Source organism: Bombina bombina, chromosome 3 (assembly GCF_027579735.1).
Source record: "Bombina bombina isolate aBomBom1 chromosome 3, aBomBom1.pri, whole genome shotgun sequence".
Classification (NCBI taxonomy): domain Eukaryota; kingdom Metazoa; phylum Chordata; class Amphibia; order Anura; family Bombinatoridae; genus Bombina; species Bombina bombina.
In genome coordinates, this window is record NC_069501.1 from 617,765,628 (window position 1) to 617,791,239 (window position 25,612).

Consider the following 25,612-nt stretch of genomic DNA (forward strand, 5'->3'; position numbering starts at 1 on the left):
ATGGCTTTGTAAACCTAAAACTGTAACTAATAAATGCCCCTTCAATGTACAGATAAGACAGCGGTCAGTACAACAGTGAATCTGCACTGTTTACAAAAAATATAGTATCTCTCATCTTTTCTTCACAAGGTAAGGTCAAGTAGAGAATGTTTTAGTTACATATATGCATCACACCAAGGTACTCTGAAGCATGTCAGATTCCTTTTTCGTACATTAGAACTTATCAGATCATTAGGTAACGCAAGGGAATGGATAAAAACGGAGTCACTTTGATAAATTGCTTTAGAAATATACTGATTAAAGCCACTTGTCTCACACAGCCTGCCCTTTTACTACCTGCTGTAAAACGTCTGTTACCTTGGCCTCATATTATACTCAGGACTGCAACCCTAAAATTCATGGCAAGACTGTTTAATACTGTTAATTCATCTTAGCTCTGACATTTAGTACTCCTGTACCTTTCTAGTTTATTTACATTTATTCTAAGCCTGACAATCTGTGGATTCAAATAATCACCATCTACTTCAGCAAACACAGAGGATATTGAATAGCCAAATATCAAGATGGAAAAGGATGGAGATTTTGTTTTTTTCTTTCTAACTGTCACATCAGTGAACTTAGGTCAGAGACATAATTCCAAGGTGTCATACACCTGCCAAACTTGTGCTATATTAAAGGGAATCAATACTATCTGGCAGTGACAAGGTTAATACAGATAGACATTTTTTTGCAGATGTTAGTGACACCTTGTAAAATGTGTAATATTTGTCTGTGACATAATAATATTGCACACTAAGCTTAGCAGAATATGAAACCTTTTACATTTGAGAGCCATTCATCAAGCAAATTGTTTTCAATGTGCAAAACTACCATGAAACATGACAATTATTTAGCATCCTTTCCTCTCTGGAGGCTTCGTTCCATTTATGAGGCAGTTACCAGGTGAGATTCTCAGCAAATTAGATTGAGATGACATGAAGGAAAGAAAGCTGATTCAAAGATACTGAGATGAAGACAGTCCTAAATCACTACATATCTGGCAATTCCCTTCCCCTTCACTTTTTAAAACTTATATAAAAAATGCTATAAATCATACAAAATGGGTTAACATTTTTTCCCACTGCAGTTTAATACACATTTTCTCATACTAGTCATTTTTTTTTTAAATCATAGTTCATCTTCTGTTCCACTGCAATAGTAACTATTATAGTAGTGTGATTGAACAAAAGTGGAATTGGTCCCTTTTCTCTCTTGAAGAACCAAGAACAGTCATTATGAACAATTTCAAGAAAGAAAAGGACAAGGGTTCTATTAATGTTAATCTTTTTTTTTTCTTCAGATTGTTTAAGATGTAAAATTAAAATTACTAGCTTTAAATTTTACTGCAAATGTAGATTATTAGATCCAAGTAGTTCAGCAATTTCCTTTTGACAAGTTTAACTTTAATTAAAAGGACATAAAGTGCTGGGTTTGCAGGGGGCTAAATATGCAGTTATATAAAAAGCAATATTGCAATAAAAAAATGATGTAACATATTATAGCATTTCTTTTGCACTTTTTTATATCCCTTTAACAAGACTGGGCTGGGAATAAAAAGCAGCCCTGGAAAAAATATGAAGACCAGCCCTATTTTCTGCTGAGTCGGTAGAATGCACATGCCCCATTTTTTTCAAAGGGGATTACTGGGATACTCATTCTCCCAATATTTTTTCAGAATTAAATTATATTACTTTGTATTAAATAGAAGTGCCGGAATGTTGTTATATATGCACCCTACAATCCAATTGCATCCATTAATCACCCCTTTTAATTGTAGCTTTCCAGCCCCAGCTTCTGCAGCCCACCGGGAAATCTCCTTGTATCCTGGTAGGCCAATCTCTGAACAAAATAATCAACTCATAACTATTCAGTTCTTAAAAGAAAATTAAACAAGAAACACTGGCCTAGATAGCAAGTGAATAACTGTTGATAGTGTAGAGTGTGCTCTCCTTATAGTTAGTATATGGCCTCCATAGCCTGAAACACACCTCAGGGTTAATTCCCTTTAGGAGCAAGGTTGAGAATTACCAGAGGGTAAAAGGTGATGTCAGCTTTTCTTCGGCTTCTTCTTCCCTGGGATCTAAAGCTTCTCCGTCCTTCCTCCCTGGTGTCGATTGCTTGAGGAGGGTTAGTCAAACTGGCTCTGTATGTCCAGAGGCTCTAATATTTTCTTTTCCAGGTACCGGCATGTTGAAATTGGAGAGGCAGAAAGAGGAGAGAGTGATGGACATTGACAACTTGAGAGTGTAGCTTCCAGGACTGGGCCTGGGGTCTCCCTTGGTTGTGTGATAGGCCAATTAGCTCTTAACATTGTTGCCTCTGTCAAAGGGTGTAGAAGCCGGACTCTGATTGGTGTCAGCCTGTCTGGGCCACTGACCATCTAGAAATGGGTTATTGTATGATTTATAATTTAGGGCCTGATAGACCCACATTGTTTACGTTAAGGTTGAATTGTCACGCCGCTCCTCTGTGATCATAGCCATTGCTATGATCGTGGCGTGACTTGCTGCTCCGTGAGAATGGCCTAATGCTGAACCTCTGCTTACCTCTGGCTACTCTTTTGGTTAACCCCGGAACTACTGCATATCTAAACTGCCTGCCTAATACTGAACTTCTGCTTGCCTCTGACTACTCTTTTGGTTAACCCCTGAACTGCTGCATATCTAAACTGCCTGCCAGATACTGAACCTCTGCTTGCCTCTGATTACTCTCTTGGTTAACCCCTGAACGGCTGCATATTAAAACTGCCTGCCTGATACTGATACTGACCCTCTGCTTGCCTTTGACTACTCTTTTGGTTAACCCCTCTTCTGCTATGTTGCATTGAACTGCCTATTTTTTACCGGAACAAAAAAGAGAGAGACGTTTGACAGTACCCAGCACTCACAAAACACTATATAGTAACAGTATGCATTGAAAACAGGATTGTGTCCAGAACTGGTTATTAAAACGTAACTTTTACTAATGATAGAATAAAATAAAAAAGGTTGGTAAATAGTACCAAATGTATAACATAAATATGTGAAACATACATTTAAAACTTAGATTAAGAAACAGATCAGGACTGTGTGTGTGAGACTTCAAAAACAGAATTACTTCCCTGGGTAATAGTTCAAATACACCGTAACCCTCAGGGCTCAGAGAATACACGGATTGCTCTAAAGCTAATCTAAAAAGGGGATTGACCCCAACAACATTACCTAATCTGAGCAATACTGGTACCTAGAGCAGGAGAGGAAACGGTTTATAAATGACTGATTAAGGAAGGCAATTGCCACATCAATATAAGCTTAGAAAAGTCCCAGGTGAACACAAATTAGCAAGTCTCAAGCACACAGACAAGGCCTAATCTGCTACCGGACTCTGCTTACCCTTTGTCCACTCTCTCCCTTAACCCTTTGGTACTGGATTGGACTGTCTGTCTGGTATTGCTAACTGCCTTCCTTTTGACCACTCTCTGGGGTCTATTTAACAAGGCCTAATCCTGTTCCCCTTGTTTCCGTGCGAGCCTTCAGGCTCTCCGGAAACAGGAGTTAAGAAGCAGTGGTCTTAAGACCGCTGCTCCTAAACTCATACACCGCCTCTGATTGACACCTTTTGTTAGCGGACGATTGGCCGCGAATCTGCAGGGGCGGTATTGCCCCAGCAGTTCACAAGAACTGCTGGTGCAATGATAAAAGCCGACAGCGTATGCTGTTGGCATTTATCGATGTGCAGCGGACATGGTTCGCTATAGCGGATCATGTCTGTCCGCATATATATAAATAGACCCCTCTGCCTTAACCCTTTGATACCATGAAAGATTGGCCTTCTCTCTGCTAATCAACTCTGCACTGCCTTGGACCATTTCCCTGTTTCTCTCGTCTCTACTGTGAGTATTGGATTGCATCCTTATTTACTTCTTTATACTTTGTTCTGGGATATTTCCTTATCTTGCCACTTGACGCTTGGATAAGAAGACTAGGTCTGATAGGGAAATATCCCATGAGCATTACATTATACTTGGGCTATGGACCCAAATGAGGTAGCTAGAACAATCTCTCTTCATGGAAAAATGCTGGGAACCCACGCCTCATACCTGCAAAGTCTGCATTCCAAATTGTAGACTATTACTACTATGCTCTCCTCACATGTTGCAGAGAAATACGCTGCACCTTGGCACATGAGACCAGTTGGGATTGCAGTGCTCTCAAGGCGGCCTTCCAGAGAGGCCTGCATTAATGCATCAAGGATGAGCTCACTAATCGTGAGTCTGGATTCTCTCTTTCAGGAGAGACAAGTTGAGAGAGAGAGAACTCGCAAAATCCTTCTCTCTCGTCCTCCTACCCCTCCTGCACCTCCAGTTATCTCTGAAGAGGAACCCATGGATCTCTCTTTCCTTAAGTCCTCTGAATCTGAAAGACAGAGAAGAAGGAGATTAAGACTGTGCTTCTATTGTGGTTCTAATTCACACAAACTCAAGAATTGTGATATACTTTCGGGAAAAGCCAACGCTTAAAGGATATAAGTGGGGTACCTCTAAGCATGGCCACTACTAATTTCCCTCACTCTTCTCAGATCCTGGTACCTATTACCCTTACATTCCTCCAGAACTCTGTCCATGATCAGGCCTTTGTTGATTTGGGGGCAGCTGAAAATTTCCTAGATTACTATTTCATGGTTTAGGCAGGTTTGCCTCTTCTTCAGAAAAAAACAATGTCTCAAAATAACCACCCTGGATGGAACTCCCCTTGGATCAGGTTTAATCCATTTTGAATCAGCTCCCCTAACCATGACTGTGGGAGTCCTACATTCTGAACAGTTGCAATTTGATGTCATTCATTCTCCTGCACAACCAGCTATTGGTCTTCCATGGCTAACACAATCCTTAATTCGACTGGACTGAGGGACAGTTGGCCTCCTGGGGTAAATCTTGTTTTCACTCCTGTCTGGCTAAGGTTACTCTGTTACATCTAATCCCTATAGCCACCCTTCTGACCCCTTCAAACCTTTCCTTAGTATATGCAGAATTTATGGATGTGTTTGAAAAGAAAGCAGCTGATGTGCTACCACCTCACCACCCTTACGACTGCTAAATTTATCTGTTTCCTGGAGCCACACTTCCTAAAGTAAGGACTTATCCGCTGCCCAAAGCTGAAACCAAGTCCATGGAGGAATATATCCAAGAGAACTTAGCTAAAGGCTTTATTCACCCTTCCTCCTCTCCTTCTGGGGCTGGTTTCTTTTTTGTCAGTAAAAAGGACGGTGGTCTGAAACCCTGCATCGTCTACAGAGCCCTAAACAACATTACGATTAAGAACCTTTATCATATTCCCTTGATCACTGAATTATATAATTTGCTCCAAAATGCTTGTTACTTTACAAAATTGGATCTTCGTGGGGAGTACAATCTCATTCATATCTTCCCAGGACATAAATGGAAAACTGCCTCCAACATGAGATCAGGGCATTATGAATACCTTGTAATACCGTTTGGGCAATGCAATGCCCCTGCTGTCTTTCAAACATTCGTCAATGGCGTCTTCTGTGACCTCCTTAATCGTACTGTTATCATCTATTTGGATGACATTCTCATATTCTCCACCACCCTGGAGGAGCATCATGAGCATGTGAAACAAGTTCGTCTTTGTCTCAGAAACAATTCTCTGGTAAGTTGGAGAAGTGTGAAGTGTGAATTTGATCAAGTATGGATTCAGTTCCTTGGATATATCATCTCAAAAGAAGGTTTGGCCATGGATCCCACTTAGCTAACCACAGTTATGGAATGGCATCAACCCACCACATTTAAGGAACTACAGAGATTCTTGGAGTTTTCCAACTATTATCGCAATTTTATAAAGAACTTCTCCAGAAACGTCGCTCCACTCAGCTGACTAAACAAAACAGAGACTGTAAAAATTGTCCTCCAGTAGCCGTGGACGCTTTCTCTCATCTGAAAAAGGCCTTTTGTACTGATCCTGTGCTATGCCATCCTGACCCTTACCTGCAGTTCACTTTAGAGGTTGATGTCTCTGAAATAGGAGCTGGTGCAGTCCTAACCCAAAGAGACCCTTCAACCTCCAAATTGCATTCTGTAGCCTTTTTCTCTAAACGTTTTTTTCCTGCAGAGAGGAATTATGATGTGGGAAATTGTGAACTCTTAGCCATAAAGATGGCCCTTACTGAATGGCGTCACTGGCTAGAGGGCACTGCCAACCCCATTCAGATTCTCACAGATCACAAAAACCTGACGTACTTAGAGACTGCTCATCGACTCAATCTTCGACAGCCCAGGTGGGCCTTATTCTTTTCTCGTTTTAACTTTACAGTCTCTTAACTTCCTGGGACCAACAATAAAAAGGCCAATGCGCATTCCGTCAGTTTCCTCGGTCTAATGACTCTTCTGAAGTTTCTATCAAACACATCATTCCTCCCTTGTGTGTGGTTGTTCAGCTTAACACCTCTCTTCTTCAAAAACTGCAACGTCCCCAGTCAAGAAGACCTTTTGAAGCCACTGCGGCTCCTGAGATCCTTTATGTTCCTCCAAACCTTCACACTCCTGTTCTATCCTGGGATCATGACAGCAAGCTAACAGGTTATTCTGGTTTGACAAGAACCTTTAAACTCCTTTCCCAACACATTTGGTGGCCTACCATGAAGTCGGACTTTCAGGAGTATGTCAAGGCTTGTCAGACTTGTGCTTTTGATAAGACTCCCTGATCCATACCTCATGGCCTTCTTTAACCATTTTTAACCAAACAACCATGGACACACATTTTGTTGTAGACCTCAGTCCTTCTGGCCATCTGAGTTTTGGTGGCTATGTTCTCTAAACTTGCTCATTTTGTACCCTTACCCAAGATACCTACTGCCTAAGAATTTTTTACTCTTTTTCTGTTACATGTGGTATGATTCCATGGTATACCCATAAACATCATCTCTGACAGGGGACCTCAATTTGTTTCTACTTTTTTGAGAAGTTTTTATAAATTGCTTGGAACCACTGTTTCTTTGTCCTCTGGTTATCACCCTCAGACTAATGGGCAAACTGAGAGAACAAATCAGGATCTTGAAGCCTATCTCAGAGCATATGTCAATTCTCAGCATGCTAGTTGGTCTGGGTTATTGCCCCTAAATGAACTGGCAAAGAACAGTCATATACGATGCTCTCCTTTTCAAGCTGCAGCTGGTTATCAACCTCGTGTTTTCCCTCTTTCTGCTCAGTCTACTGGAGTTCCTGCTGCAGAAATGTCACTTTACTGACCTCACTACCCATTGGCAAAGAATGCGCTCTCAGTTACAATCAACTGTCTCCAGATACAAGAGGTTTGCCGACCATCATCGAGCTACTATTCATGCCTTTTCTGTAGATGATTGTGTCTGGGTCTCTACCCAACATATTCATTTACGTCAACCCTGTCACAAATTAGGGCCTCGGTATATTGGTCCTTATAAAGTCCTCAAAACACTTTCTCCTGTTGCCTACAAAGTAGCCCTGCCTAAAGCCTTGCACATCCACCCAGTCTTTCACATCTCCTTGCTCAAACCCTATATCATGAACAGATATACTCGAATTAGACAACCTCCTCCTCTACTAATTCATGGTGAGCCTGAGTATGAGGTTGCTAGGATCCTGGACTCCACATTCAAATGCAGGCAACTCCAATACCTTGTGCACTGGAAGGTTTACTCTGTGGCGGATCACTCCTGGATTCCTGCCCGCAATGTGCATGCTCCTTCTTTGGTTTCCAGGTTGCATGCTGCTCACCCCTTTAAAACAGTTGTGGGTCCCAGGGGTACCATTTTTAATGGGGGGCTATGTCACGCTGCTCCTCCACGATCCTAGGCATTGCTATGATCGCTGCGTGACTCGCCGCTCCGTGAGCATGGCCGTTGCCATGGTCACAGTGGTTGTTGTGGGCATGCGGCGATGTCCCTCTGATGACACTCTGGACTCACCTAGGAGATCTCCTTGGCGCAAACATGCACCTATGTAAGTACCACCTTCACTTCTAAACACTGCCCAAGTATAGATATTCACTTTGTGTTTTCCTGGGTGCTTTTTGCTGCTGATATTTGAACTGCCTGCCTAATGCTGAACCTAAAGCCGGAAAGATAGCTCAGCATGCTAAGGCACTATGTGGCTGAGCTCTGTAGCAACCTAAGGGTTGCAGGTTCGATCCCCGGCAAGGTCCACTCAGCCTTTCATACTTCCGAGGTCGATAAAATGAGCAGCGCCTTGAGACCCTTACGGGTGATTAGCCCCACTTTACAAGTACCCAATACATGCTTGCCTCTGACTACTATTTTGGTTAACCCCTGAACTGCTGCATATCTAAACTGCCTGCCTGATACTGAACCTCTGCTTGCCTCTAACTACTCTTTTGGTTAACCCCTGAACTGCTGCATATCTAAACTTCCTGCCTGATACTGAAGCTCTGCTTGCCTCTGATTACTCTCTTGGTTAGCCCCTGAACTGCTGCATTTTTGAACTGCCTGCCTGATACTGACCCTCTGCTTGCCTTTGAATATCTTTTGGTTAAACCCTCTTCTGCTGTGCTGCATTGGACTGCCTTATTGTTACCGGACTCTGCTTACCCTTTATCCACTCTCTAGTCTACCTTAACCCTTTGGAAGTGTGAAGGAATGGAATGTCTGCCTGGTATTGCTATCTGCCTCCCTTTGACCACTCTCTGCCTTAACCCTTAGATACCGTGAAGGATTGGACTTCTCTCTGCTGGTTAACCCTGCACTGCATTGGACCATTTCCCTGTTTCTTTCGTCTCTCTTGTGAGTATTGGATTGCATCCTCCTTCACTTCTTTATACTTTGTTCTGGGATATTTCCTTATCTTGCCACTTTACGCTGGGATAAGTAGACTACTGGCCAGGATTGGTCTGATAGGGAAATATCCCACAAGCATTACATGAATAAATTGTGCCTAATGTTTTTGTATTGATTTAATAAATGTGACCATAGCACAAGCCTGGAGACCTATAGTAATGTGTTTCACTTGTTCCTATATTTAACATTAAGTGTACTACTCAATAGATATGTGTGTATGTATGTACATATATGTATGTGCACACATACATACATACATACATACATACATACATATACATACAGTATGTACACACACATATAATTACACACGCTATTGGAAATAAGGTGCACCTACAACATCTCTCTTTTCCCATATAAAGTTGATCATTGTCTTGCTTTTGTATGTACATATATGTATGTGTATTTGCACTTGTATACATATGTATGTGTATTCTATATATTCATGGGCACTATATAAACGATGAGTTACTTGTTCTGTATTTACTCTTATATTTGTATAAGGTTTTCATTTCATGTATCCCTATCTTAACTAATGACCGATAATTCATCGTTTGTAATTTTTATTGTATTAGATTGCTCAATAAACCTTAATTGGTCTGCAAATGATGATTTTAACATCTAGCAATACCTTTATATAACTCATTCAACTAGCAGTGGATACTCATCGTATAACTATGATAGATATCTATTTTTTCACATCTGAGCTTGTATCAATATACCAGTGTATATACACATACAACAGAACAATGCTATGGTATTCCAGTGTTCATATTGTAATGATGCCCAGTTGTTACTATTGCTACCACTGATTAAGTATGTATTTATATACTTTCGTTCTCTTTCTCTCCTTTGTATACTCTTAGTAACTACACTGGAGGCTGTTACTCAGGTTGCCGGTATTGTAGTAGTTGCTTTAAATTACATATACACACATATCTCCATACACACTAACTAGAAATCGTTAGGACATTCAGACCCTTAGTGGTTTCTTCTATATATACATTCACATATATGAAGATTTTCTGCCCTTTCTAGAAATAGAGAACAGTTTTATTCTATGCGGATAAATAGCTCTGGTTATGTTATGTCACTCTAAAAATTTTTTTTTTACAAAATAATAATAACCATCATTAATATAAGTTGTTTTTAAAACAAAAATGTATTAGCATAAAAACAAAATAAAACAGTTAATGATATGTATCTATCTGTATTGGTACCAATTACTAAAAAGCTATCTTATGTGTATTTAGAACCTTTGTTTAAAAATTGTGTGCAGCCTAATTAAGGCCTTAAAGGTGTGCAAAGTGTTAATTTACTGTGAAAGGTTGCAGGTGCATAATATATTTATCCAATGTGAATACTTTGGCTAGCTATAACATATGCTCAATGTACCATATGGTCAGTTTAGTTTTGCATATTCATGGTTAATCAAAGTTATTTAGTTTCTTTTTTGTGTAACAGTCCCTTTTAGTTGTTTCTAGGATCTCACAGATCCGTTTATTTTGTAGTCAGCCTTAGGGTTAACCTTAGTCTTAGCGATGAAGTTTCAGATGTTAAAACATACATATGTCTCAGTCTGTAGTTCTTATAGCTACTGTCAGGATACGTAAGGGTTACATCTTATCTCCACCTGGCCCTTTAACTGAAGAACCTGATCAAACTATAAATGGCTCCTCCTCCCCAATACACCTTGTTGGATTATTCAGGATTTACCGCAGTCTGACTCCTTCCTTCAGCTGCAACTACTTACAAATATTTACAGAGGAAATCTCTTACTTGAACTTCAGTTTCTAGACGTTATTCTACTGAGGTAATCCTATACGAGCAGCTGGGGAGAGATGCTGTGTCAAGTGACGTCATCAGCTGCAGCCTTCCGTACTCTCTTCTCGCATTCACTCCACTGGTCGCTCAGCTCTCCTCGGTCAGCGTGACAAACTTCAGTGTGTTCCAGCATCCTGCACATATTAGCTTGTATCAGTTCTATAGTTAAGTTTAACTGTTACTGCTCAACCTACTGATCTTTATACCTGATATCCTGCTGTATGCATTACATTATTATCTACAGTTGTATAGTGTTTGTCACAATTCCTCCAATTACATCTCGCTCTCTAAGAGTATTGTTAACTTGCTGCTGTTTTCCATTTTCCTATAATCCATCCTGCTTGACATTATAATAGGCTCTTTATTCATAAAAGCTTATATATCAAGTTGTGTAACTTTACATACTAACAGTTACTTCTATTATACCATCTTTACTTTTCATATCCTCAACATAAGTTTATTCCATTGCTAACTATATGCCACCCAGAGAATAAATCAGTAACACCGGTGTGTCTGCACTGATATCAGTAGAAGTGGCTAGCAAAGGGCAGGAAGAAAACATCCACTATTAATAATAGTTGTTGCCTTGCTGTTACAATTTAACATAAAACTTAGAAAATGTTTCCTATACCTATTTTGGAAATAAGACAAAACAAGTATAATGTAGTGTAGGTGCGCTCACAGCAGCGGGAATAAATAAATAATTTTTTAAAATCACTAAAAAATGTTAAACAGTTAATATTTGATCAAAACATAGAAAGTATTAAAAATAATAAAAAAATGTTTAATTAATCTTATTGATCAAGAGTTTTCTCATTGGTAGATAAAAAATATCCATATTTTGTCCACATCTAATGAATATTAGATTGTGATATAATAATCCAACCTAAAAAAAAACAAAAAACAGAATTGTATACTACCATGAATCCACAAGAAGTAGTAAATCAGGTAGTAGTACTGACCCAGAGGGTAGATAGCCTATCCCAGACAATAAAGGATTTGCAGACAGAAAACCAAACTGTGAAAGATTGTTTGAGAGAGATATACGCTGCACGACCTACCCAAGGTGAATCACACTCAGTACCACAGGTATCTCTTCCTGAAAGATTCTCGGGAAATAGATCACAATATAAGGAATTTAAAAATGCATGTATGCTTTTATTTGAGCTAAAACCTAAGACCTATTCATCTTACAGGATTAAAGTATTAACTATCATATCCTATTTAAGAGGTGAGCCACGGGCTTGGGCGGATACCTATTACAACTCGCAGGATCCCATACTGAATTCGTTCAATAACTTCCTAAAGGCAATGCCCGCCATTTATGATGATCCATTCAGGCAGAATATTGCAGAAATATCTTTACGCTCCCTAAAACAAGGTAGACATGCAGTGGAGGATTATATTGCTCAATTCAGAATACATGGCAAGGAATCCCAATGAAATGAGGTCTCCCTAAAAATTCAATTTCGACATGGATTATCGGATGACATAAAGGATGAACTCTCACGTACAGGTATCCCAGACACTCTGGAAGAACCTTTCACCTTATCCACTACCATTGACAGGTAGTTAAGATAGCATTGTATGGAGAGATCTGGAACCACCTCCTCCTACAGGAAATATCTCTCAACTGCCTCTCCCTCAAAAGAACCAGAAACCCCAATGGAGATTGGATTCATCAGAGGTCCACTTACATCACAGGAGTAGCTCAGGAGGCGTACTCAGAATCTATTATTTCTATTAGCTAAGTGACAGCTAGAATGGAATTTGTATATAGGTCTTCCTTCCTTCCTGCAGACCTTTAATATAGGCTGAGATAGTATACATACACCACGTAACACACCCACACTAACTACTGTCAGATTGGGCGACAGTCCACTAATTAACTTGGAGTAATGATTTTAAATAGCAGACACAGGTGTATTTGTTAGCTATGATTACGGCCACTGGCTGAAACATGTTAGCATACTTATACTCTCTGTAAGTGTGCGTGTTTTACTTTGGATGTCCTGTTTTGTTTTTATCCTACTTGGAAATATCAATAAAGGAACTTTTTACTTCACCCTTGCCTACGGTATACATCTTCTTTTGCCCACTCTATATGGACTTAGAGCGAGAATAGCTGCGGGATTCTGCTATCCTGATTGGCTGTTTACACCATGTGATTGGACACACCTCCTTCAGCTGTTTACTACGCCGCTACGAATGCCGTGGATGCAGGCGGCTCCTGACCGATAGAAGGCTTACTTTCCCATCCTGGATTCCGGTTTGAACACATTGATGCGGTGAGTGGATACGACTACATGCCATTGAGCATAGACTGCTTTTGTTATTCCATACTTCCGCTGGTGTGATAAGTTTATGTCTCTTCTAAGCTCAAGGCTGATACATATACTGGAGGTTCCCTGCACAGATATAATCTATACTTTTCTACTTAGGGGGATTTATCTAATTTCACATTTTGAGGCCCATGGTTCCACTGACAACTTCAAGGGGAACTGGTCACTTCACCATTTATGTGACATTTATTCCGGTTTAGTCCACAAGTGCATACTCCTCTTACTTTGATATATATATATATATATATATATATATATATATAAATAAATAAAAAATCTATGGATTATTTAGAATATTTTATAGTATGTATAATAATTTAAAATAATTTAAACATTCTTTTAAATGTTTTATATTTAATATTTAGAAAACCTGCTTTGTAGACAGCTATTCTTCATGTGCGTAACCCGACCTTGTTAGTTCTAGTTTTAAACCCGATGTATATTTTACATTCCTATGTTCTTCACATAGAAAATAATGTACTTTTTATTATTATGTATATATTTCTACATATATTTCTGAAACTGTTAATGTAAACTACATAACTATACCTATATGAATAGATATACAGGTAGTGACGTAACTACTGGAACCAGTTATACGCTAGCAACACATGATGGTCATGGGGGCACTATCGAGCACTAAAAGCATTTTGTATTTAAAAGGTGTGTATTTGAAAAATACTGAAGGATTGTCACAGTTTGTAATATGTTAGCTTAGGCCAATATGACACTTAATGATTGTGTTTGTCATACACACTGAGAGTTGTAAACACATACCAGAAGAGTTTGATTAACTTCCGGATCCAGTTAAACGGCAATAGCGGTAACTAGACACGGCGTTAACTGGAGCATTGTGAAGTTATTTGAATACTTGAGACACAATGTTTAAGCACAAATTAGGCACGATAAGATGGTTTGTAAGTTTAGAACAATGAGTAAAATATTTAGTATTAATTGGTATATAAACACATACAGAAAGTAATTGGTCTGTGCACTTCCGGGTTAGCATATATGAACCTGAAGTGATGCAATGTTGGCACCTTTTTTTGAACAGGAAGTAGGAGGTTACTCTGTAATGGTTTGCTTATTTAAGGTGGTGTGTTAATGTACACTGTATGTTCTGAAGAAGGGGAGGTTTACTCCCCGAAACGTCAATAAATTTGACCTTTTTTGAAGAAATACTGTCTGGTTGCTGTCATTTGAGAAGGTTTTATATATATATATATATATATATATATATATATACATTATATATATATATATATATATATATATATATATATATACAAAGGTAGTTGTGGGATATGCACTCTCACCTCCTCATAAGTAAACGGCCAGGGTGACAGGAACAGTAGTTATTTATAGTATAAAGTAGATCCACACTCACTGGACTTTGAAAAAACTAAACATGGTTTATTGTTGTGACGTTTCGGAGATCAAACCATCCCCTTCATCATTGGTCTTAGTCCAAGTATATATATATACTTAATCCAATATATATATTATATATATATATATATATATATATACACACACCTATATTAATCATATATATATAGGTATAGATGTCAATTTTACCAAAAAATCATCATATACATATATATATATATATATATATATATATATATATATAAATATTTATTTAAGAATAAAAAGAACATATTCTGCTACGTGAAGAACATTGGAATGTGAAATATTCATAATTCATGTTGGGTTGAGCACTCTTGAATAGCACGCAAGTATAATTATTACAGTATTTTTTTCCGTTTTTGCACTCCATTGAAGTCTATCGGGGAATACATTAAAGGAATATGAAACTCAATTTTTTTTCTTTCATGATTCAGATAAAGCATGCCATTTTAAGTAACTTTATTTTACTCCTATTAGCATTTTTTCTTTGTTCTCTTGGTATCTTTATTTGAAAAATCAAGAATGTGAGTTTAAGAGCCGGCCCATTTTTTTGTTTAGCACCCTGAGTAGCGCTTGCTGATTGGTGGCTACATTATCCCTTAGCAGCTAAACCGTTAGGATATGGTATATGTGTGTCTAAAGGGGTTTATTAGTTTCTTTTTCAAACTGGTGCAGTTACAGTGAACCCATGATTTTTTTCAGTTTATGGATGTTTTATGTTTCACAGAGAATGTAAGATACAGATTTGCAAAAATATCTGTTATCTTTTATTTATTATTTGCAACAAAGATTGTTTCAAATACTCCATGTTTGTCTTGGGAGATGTGATAACTAGCATCCTGCTTTGTTCCGAAACGCCAGTATCATGCTGAGAGAGCTATTATGTGTCTTGCAGTTTGTATCTACCAGTTGTTGTTTAGACGTCGTATTGCCTTTTCATGTAGATGGTTTCAATTTTACATTTAGTCAGCAAGGTGAGCTTCAAAGCTGAAAGTTTTGATAATTTTGCTAAGAGATTAAACCTACAATTTGGTGTTTGCATGCTTCAAGTTTTCTGCTCGTATTACAAGTTGTAATTAAATACATTACAGAGTAAAGTTACTCTCATAAGAACACTATCATAAAAAAATATTTTAAAAAAATATTGCACAAAAAGTTATAAGGGCTCAAAGATATGAGGTCTCTTTTTTGCCTCGGCCTGGGGGGGGGGGGTTCAAGGAAGGCGCCCCACCGATCCTCTGGCATCCACCCCAAGTGAACCTTGGGGAATGAGGTTGAACCCCCCAGGCAGAGGTAAAAAGATAGTGAAGATGGGAGAATTACAGTGCAGGATATTTATGTTTGATGCGGTGACTCCGCAGTCTGAGGGGATTTATGATCATACATCAGGCTTTACCCACAGCCGCTTACGTAATGTTCGTTTTAGCCAGGTAATCCTAGGATTACCAAATATTTGACTTTACCCCTGGGCGGAGGCAAATAAGATAGTGAAGATGTTAGAATAACAGTGCATCGTGTATATATATATGTTTAATGTGGTATATATATATACGTGTGTGTGTGTGTTTATATGTGTACATATGTATTTATGTAATTATATATGTATTTATTTACAGACATATATACACATATAAACACATAAATTCATATGTATGTGTATATATATATATATATATATATATATATATACTGTATATATAGCAAAAAGAAATAAATGGCACTCTCTGGACTTATATAAAACGTTACCTTTATTCACATTATATTAAAAACGGCATAACGTTTCGGGACCCTTACAGCCCCTTTGTCAAATGCCCAAAACTGATTCACATAGGTGAATCTAAAATCATATGATTACCTGTACATCCAACCCGTTTATGTGTACATCAAGGAAGAAAAACCTCCAACATCCTGAGCATATAACGCATGCAACGTCATCACGTAACGTCCATACGTATCTACCCACATGGACAGCGTTTACCATAGTAACCATATAAACAAAAGCGGATATACTACATAGACAGTTAGTGTGGTGCGTTGCTAGCACACACACAGCATCATTGGTCTAACGCCCTATCACAAGGATATCACTAACGTGATACCTGAGAACAGAGGAGCCAAATCCATATTAGGCAGGGTGTCCCAGCAGCACATTTAACCACACTTACTTAAGGCAGTTATGTATACAAACATCCATCAAAATAACAGTAATCACCAATTACATTTAGACATAATAACTGTCATATATCCACTTCAATATGTGATTTTAACACCAGATTTAACAGTTTAATGAACACATCATATTGCATCCCATGATATCAGCTCCAATAGAAAAAACTATCTGTATATGCCCATTAATATATGACCTTAATACAGCGAGTGTCTAATATAGAAAGATCCTAATGCAAACCCAAATATTATCCTCAGGAACTCCATGGTCGGTTGAATCAACAGGGATATACAGGGATATAATCAGTCTGTTACCAATATTAAAGATAATGACTCCATCACTATGACAGGACGTCAGCGTAGACGTAGGAGATATAACCAACGAAAAAATCAAAAAAGTTTCATTTTCGGATGTGGAGACAACTGAGGAGGATTGCTCATCACATTTTGCCTCCTCCTCTGGTGAAGAGAGCTCTGGTTCTGGATATGAGGCTTATCAGCCTAGGGATCCAGATATAGTAGATTTAGAACATACTATTAATTCTATTGTGGACACTCATGCAATGGCAGATGTAAACAATATGAATAAAAATAAAGATAAATATAAAAATAGAACCCCACAGAAGTCTTTACCCAAAATGATTGAACAGGGGGCAATACCTACAACTGTTTCAAGAAATGTAGCCCAAGTAGCAACAGTACAGTCTTCTGCTGGAGCTAAACAACAACTAAACAAGCTAGAAGTATCCTTCTTAAAGAACAAATTGATAAACAGGTTTTTCCCTTGGTTCAGATACAACCAGAAGGGGGCGGTAATCAAGGGAATCGGAGACCGAATCATCGGTACTGTCTCAGGGGCACAAAAACGATTATATCTCACTAAAAAATGGTAATGTTATTAATTTGTCATCTCATGTACTAAGCTCATATGAATTGAAGGTCCTAAAGCTTGGTTTAGGTTTTTCACCTACCAGGAATTTTAATCTATTTAGGGCCATCCTTGATGTTAATAAATTTGTAAGGAAACTCATGTTGAAAAAACATTTTGATAGTAACGATTTGGCAATAGATTGCCTTGAACAAATCCCTAACCAATTGGATCGGCAGACAGAGTTGACTTTTAATGAAGTAAGAGATATGACTATACAGGAATCTTTAGTACATTTGAGTGAGTTCCAGGGAGATGAAAGTAATCATACAGTCTATCCTAAGTTTAAACCACGCTCTATCTTTTACCTATACAAAGTAGAGGGAAAGCGCTAGAGCTATATCATAAGAGAGTGATGGAGGATCTCAATACTTTACACTATACCACTGACACCACACAGCCCAACTTGTCTTTAAAAGAAAACCTGGTGATTATGTCTTTACAAAGCAATCATTCTATTGTTATTCGCCAATCAGACAAGGGGGGGAGTGTGGTGCTAATGGATAGACAACAGTACATTGATGAGGCTATTCGCCAATTGAGCGATATTAAAACCTACCATGTCCTTCAATTTAACCCCACATTTCAGTTTCAGAGACAATTGAAATCTTTGGTAGATGATGGAGTGTGTCTTGGCATTTTGGATCAGGATACAGCTAAGTATCTTTTGGTTGAACACCCCGTGTACCCATATTCCATCATCTGCCAAAGGTACATAAAAGCGTACACAATGTAAAGGGAAGACCCATTGTCTCCGGCATAGGCTCTCTTTTTGAGCCTGTGTCAGAGTGGTTGGATACTCTTTTACAACCTATTGTTGTTAGCCTTCCTAGCTATATTAAAGACACCATGCATGTTCTTGAGTCACTTAAGAGTGTCTATTGGACAGATGAATTTAGTTGGTTGGCTATTGAAGTTATTTCACTGTATTCAACAATTCCCCACCATATGGGTTTGGAAGCTGTGAAATACTTTCTGGATCTTTGCTGTGAATTAGAAGAAGATCATTTGCAGTTTATTCTTCGCACTACTCGCTTCCTTCTTAAACACAATTACTTTTTATTTGAGGGGGTTTACTATCTGCAGGTACAGGGTACTGCTATGGGGGTAAAATTTGCCCCTGCATATGCAAACATCTTTATGGGATGGTTAGAACTCAGGTTTATCTATGCACATAGTAACCCCTTCTCTGAATATATCATCTTTTATAGAAGATTTATTGACGATCTCTTGATTGTGTGGGGAGGAGGGGAGGGGTGCATGGATGCCTTTGTAAAGTACCTTAATCAGGACAGAAATGGAGTAAAATTCACATATGAGTGGTATGATTCGAATATCAATTTTTTGGATGTTGCCCTCATGGGTGACAATTTTGAACATAAAATACAAACAAGATTGTTCCGCAAACCAATCTCGGGGAATACAATTTTGCACGCAAAGAGTGCACATCCTCGTCATGTTTTCAGGGGGATAGTTAAAGGCCAATTTCTTCGAGCTAAGAGAATTTGTTCACAGCAGAAAGATTTTGTTGCTGAAAGCAACAATATAAAATCTTGTCTCTTAGCAAGGGGTTATTCGGCCACCCTCCTGGATCACACTCTTAAAAATGTAAAAAAATTAAAAAACCTGGATATTCCCGATATGGATTGCTCTATGACTAATAAAGATAGGAATAAACAACAGAGAAAGACAAATGAACACAAACCCATTTTCATTACCCAATATTCCACTGAATATCCTTCAATTTGTAAAATTATTCACAAATATTTTCCACTCCTTTATGGAGATTACTCTCTAAGAGGGATAGTGGAAAATGGGTGCAAATGTGTGTTTTCAAAGAATTTAACCTTGGGTAATTTATTGTCTCCTAGTCAACTACCTAGTGCTAGTCCCACGAGCACTTGGTTAACTACCAATGGTACTTATAGATGTGGAAGTAGACGCTGTAAAGCATGTGAATTTATCAAAGTAGGAAGCTCCTTCCAGTCATTCACCCCTGGTCAAACCTTTCAAACTAAGGGCTGTATTAATTGTTTAGCGTCTTTCGTGGTATACCTTGTGGAGTGTGTAGCCCACAATTTACAGTATGTAGGTATGACCACTAGGGACGTTAGAACAAGAATCAAAGAGCACCTTGGGTATATTAAAAATGAACAACGTTGCTCAGAATTGTCCAGGCATTTTTTGGATGCACATGATGGGAAAGTACAAAGATTTAAATGGTGTGCTATTGAACGTATTAATAATCCTTATAGAGGAGGTGACAAACTTAAAATTCTGTCAAGGCAAGAGGCAATTTGGATTTTTAAACTGTCTACTCAAGTGCCAAAGGGTTTAAATTCAGAGTTCGATCTCATCAATTATTGGGAATGATCAACTCCATAAATATAGGGATTTACCACTGAGAGTTTATACTTTTGATTTTTATATTTATATTTATATGTATATCCATGTTTATTTATTTATTTATGTGTATCACTGTGACTTCTTTCTCTCAGAAGAATGTTTAGAGAAAGTCCTTTTTGCCTTTCATGATATCAATTAAGTATATTTAGGCTATGCAGAGATCTATGTATTTATTTATTTATGTGTGTGTATATATGATATTCATTTAGATATTTATTTTAAAGTAAAATAATATCAATTTGCTTGCCCAAAATATACACTCATGGAGTTTATATAAGTTTGCATATTCCCATTTGATTTGGTGTTGTAATTTACTGTTTTCTGTATATAATTTTTTTTTTTTTTTTGCTGTTCTGCTCCTTCTGCTCTATTTTCGTTTATTAGGTCTGTTTCCATAGCGAGAGAATATTTGTGTTCAGGTATAGAAGGTACTTGATTACTATCTAGCCAATGATACTGTTTTGTAACCCTTTTAAACTGCTAATTGACTAACAATCCTTAGGTCTATGATTACGTCTGCCGAAACGCATAAGACCAGTCACTACCTATCCTGTGTGTACTTTTAATCTTTGAAATAAAGACTTTTTTTTATTGAGTCAACCGACTACAGAGTTCCTGAGTACATTTGTTTGTACTACCTTTTGTGGTCTATGAGGAGTTCCACACCACACTCAGGACATATCGTTATTGGATCCCAAGGCTCCTGAAAGTGCTTACTTTTTGGGATTTACCACTCTCTCTAAGGCATTTGGTTTCACCCCGTATGAAGACGCTGCTGATTGGATACAGCGGATCAGTCATTTGACACACCCCACGCACACCCTCTTGTGTATCGGAGACTCTGGAGATCGACTTGCCCCAGGAGCGCGGTTCTATGTGCTGACGTCCCGGGACTTGTTTCTTCAGAGGTATGTGCCGCTGATGGTTCCTAGTGGCAACCGGGTTTGCCCGGACCGGAGAGTGTTTTGCTGGATACCAAATAGGTACTGGGTGATGTGCATTGTTCCGGAGGTGAGACTTTCCTTACTCCTTATGTTTTGGAGTTACGTTTGTGTACCTATGATTAGAGTGGTAATCGTTTTTCCCAGGAGCCTTTTCTAAAGATATACACCGCTGCAATTTTCAGATCAGAACTGTGTGTGTTCTTTGTATTACCAAATACTATCCTGTCTAACATATTGATACAATATCATGGTACAACCCCAATATCAAAATCTATTACCTTATACCGGTCTTCAATGCCAATTGATGAATAGTAGAAACCAGTGAGATTCTACTAGATTGAGCAATCATGTAAAATCCTGATGGAGTGCCCACATACATTCATATGAATCAATTGCCATAAAAGGGACTGTAATCCATGTATGTATTAAGACCTCTGGGTATTACTGTATCTAAATCGTAGATCCATCTTGACTCTCGTCGTAGGAGTAGATTATTCCTGTTGCCTCCTCTAGCCAGAGGTGGCACATGATCAATGATCATTGTGTGTATACTTGATACACTGTGTTTCAACTGTAAACAATGTCTCGCAACAGGTTGGTCTGACTCACCCTCTTTCAATGCTTTACGAATAGCCAAAGATGATTCGCCATGAGCTCTTTAAAAGTGGTCACCATCTTGCCAACGTATACCAAGGCATAGGGGCACATAAGAATATATACCACATGGTCACTGGTACAGGTGAGTCTGTGGCAGATAGCATACCTTTTATTGGTATGAGGATGTTGGAAACTTGCTCCCCTCAGCATGCCATTACATGTAATGCAGCTTCCGCATGGGAAACATCCCTTCTTAGATGTTTGGAGCCACGTATCTTTCTGGTAGCAAGACCTTGGATCTGTTTTCACCAAGAGGTCCCTTAGATTCTGCGCTCTCCGATACACCATCCTTGGTGCCTTCGTATTCCTAAACGGTAGGGATGAATCAGACTCAACCAGTCCCCAATTGCTGCGTATTGACTTGGACAGTTTTCGATGTGATACTCCATAAGTTGTCACAAAATTAACCAGGGTTTGCTGGGTCACCATCCTCTTATCTTGTGGTGGTCTCAGAGGTTTAATCAGTAAATTTTCTTTAATACCATGAACCAACTTTGCATCATATCCTCTCGCCATGAGATTATCAGCCATCTCATTTAGTTGTATTAACATAGTAGAATACTCACTGTTATTGAGTATCACCCGAGTGAGTTGAGAGGTGACTATACTTCTCTTTTGGTGGTAAGGATGAAAGCTAGTGGCTAATAATAATGAATTCTGATCTGTGACTTTACTATAGAGCCAACTACCAAATCTACAATGGTTCTCATCGACTATCTTAAAAATATTCAAATCCATATTAGGCAGGGTGTCCCAGCAGCACATTTAACCACACTTACTTAAGGCAGTTATGTATACAAGATAGTAGTAGTAGATGGCGCTGGTCTATTGAGTGATTTTCTCTAGTAAGTGAAGAGAAAAAAGGCTTGATGCATATATTGAAGCCAATTAATATGGGTGCAGTATACTCACTCCATAAGATGAATCTTTACAGCTGAAAGGGAACGTAGCGTCAGATGGCAAGAGTCCACAGGTTCCTGGAGTCTGGAAATTTCCTTAAACAAAATATTTATTCACAACCATGTTACTAGATTTGTGGGCTCTCACCATGAAATTTCCTTAAACAAAATATTTATTTATAATCATGTTACTAGATCTGTGGGCTCTCACCATGAAATTTCCTTAAACAAAATATTTATTTATAATCATGTTACTAGATTTGTGGGCTCTTACCATGAAATTTCCTTAAACAAAATATTTATTTATAATCATGTTACTAGATCTGTGGGCTCTCACCATGAAATTTCCTTAAACAAAATATTTGCAGTAAGGATTCCCTTTTTGAAATATGAATGTAGTGTGTCACAAATGTTTCAGATCCATTCTGAAGAGCAAATACTGGTCACTTTTTTCCTGCTTTTGTTTCAGAATTATTTATCTTGTTTTATTGGCTGAGATGTATGTCTGATGTCATTCAGGACACTCCCTCTATTAGTACACAGAATTTTGACTCTTCCAGATTGATGCTTTCACCCTTGGATTACAGCCGTCCTCTGATTGGACAAGAGAAGCATATGACCACAGATCGGACCTGAAAAGGAACTGTTACACAACGGACTACTTGATTGAGGACTTTATACTACTGTCTGTTCATTGGTCTAAATATTCAAGAAGTGTTTCGATTGGTTAAATAACGTATCAATACTAAACTAAGCCTCTATTTTTAAACTTTGAAGGTTTTTTAATGATTTTCTTTAAAATATATTTTTCTTCATTTTTATTCTCAGGAATAGTTTACTATTGATGCATATATATAGTATTAAACATTTTATGAAGTTTTTGTGAGTCCAATTTCCTGTGCTCAACAGGAAATTGGAACTAATTGTTCACCTGTATATAAACCAGCCCTGTAGCCACAGCAAACACACTCAATACTTGGTTTTACTTACCTGTTTTACTTGTTTTAATGTATGCTCTTGATAAAGACGTGTAATACGCAAATAAAACCTTTTATCCTTTGTTGAAAGATTGTCAAGATCTTGTTTTGCTGTGCTGAGCTGGAATCTCCTTATTTATGGAGTAAGTTACTACATTTTTTTCAATTATACACTGGATACTTTTGTCATTTGGGTCTCTATTCATTTATAGTCCACTTTTGGATAAACCTGAAAATTCAGTATTTGACTCCAGGAACCTGTGGACTCTTGCCATCTGACGCTACGTTCCCTTTCAGCTGTAAAGATTCATCTTATGGAGTGAGTATACTGCACCCATATTAATTGGCTTCAATATATGCATCAAGCCTTTTTTCTCTTCATTTACTAGAGAAAATCACTCAATAGACCAGCGCCATCTACTACTACTATCTCTCTATACACAGTCACAAGGGAGAGACTGCAAGAAGGCTGCGGTCTGACCTAAAGGAGAGTATCAGTTCTTAGTTCATTTGTACAGAATATTGTGTGTTTTTTTCCATCTTGCACCTCTGTATATTGTTTTCCTTTTTGAGTTATGTATACAAACATCCATCAAAATAACAGTAATCACCAATTACATTTAGACATAATAACTGTCATATATATCCACTTCCATATGTGATTTTAACACCAGATTTAACAGTTTAATGAACACATCATATTGCATCCCATGATATCAGCTCTAATAGAAACTATCTGTATATAGAAAGATCCTAATGCAGACCCAAATACTATCCTGTCTAACATATTGATATAATCTCATGGTACAACCCCTATAACAAAATCTATTACCTTATACCGGTCTTCAATGCCAGTTGATGAATGATAGATATCAGTGAGAATCTACTAGATTGAGCAATAATGTAAAATCCTGATGGAGTGCCCATATACATTCATATGAATCAATTGCCATAAAAGGGACTGTAATCCATGTATGTATTAAGACCTCTGGGTATTACTGAATCCAAATCATAATGGCATGCTGAGGGGAGCGAGTTTCCAACATCCTCATACCAAAAAAGGTATGCTATCCGCCACAGACTCACCTGTACCAGTGTAATAAACTGAGTTTAATTAACAACAGAATTAAGTAGAGTTTGACTTCTAAGAATAAGTAAATACAAAACAGTTCCAGTATTAGGCAAAAGTCTCAGAATAATATTCAATTGAAATATGGTTATTTGTGTCACTGAATTAACCACAACAGAAAGCTTAAAGGGTTAACTCTGTGACTTGCTATTTGCCCAAGCTGCAGACTGTGTGTGGAAACATAAACAGATAACACACAGTAGTCTGGCAGGCAGAGAGTGAATATAACAGAAATATGCAGTAAGGTAAATTGTACTCACAGCTCCCATGCAGCACGGAAGGTACTAAACACACAGACCGCAGTAAGATAGCAGGCAGCTGGTAGTCCTGGTCTGGTCACAGGGGAGAGGAGTTTGTTTGTACCTGGAAAACCTCAGTGTGGTGCAAAGAAGGAGAAACTGAGGTAAGGAGGTTTGTCTGTGTGAGAGCCACGCTCTCGTCTGTAGCTGATGACGTCAGCAGGAAGCACAGTAGTTGAGATACTGACAGGAGCAAGCAGCGTTAGTGAGAGCTGAGAATTGGTCAGACGTAACAACAAGGAAATTCCTTAGGAGGTTGGTCTGCAATAATCCAGCAATGTGATGTCTGGGAGGCGGCCTTAAATAGGGGAGAATAGCCAGGCTTAAAGGAACAGCACAAGTAAGTAATCATAAGCCACAACACCTTACAACCAGTGACCATGTGGTATATATTCTTATGTGCCCCTGTGCCTTGGTATACGTTGGCAAGACTGTGACCACTTTTAAAGAGCGCATGGCGAATCATCGTTTGGCTATTCGTAAAGCATTGAAAGAGGGTGAGTCAGACCAACCTGTTGCGAGACATTGTTTACAGTTGAAACACAGCGTATCAAGTATACGCACAATGATCATTGATCATGTGCCACCTCTGGCTAGAGGAGGCAACAGGAATAATCTACTCCTACGACAAGAGTCAAGATGGATCTATGATTTGAAAACAGTAATACCCAGAGGTCTTAATACATACATGGATTACAGTCCCTTTTATGGCAATTGATTCATATGAATATATATGGGCACTCCATCAGGATTTTACATGATTGCTCGA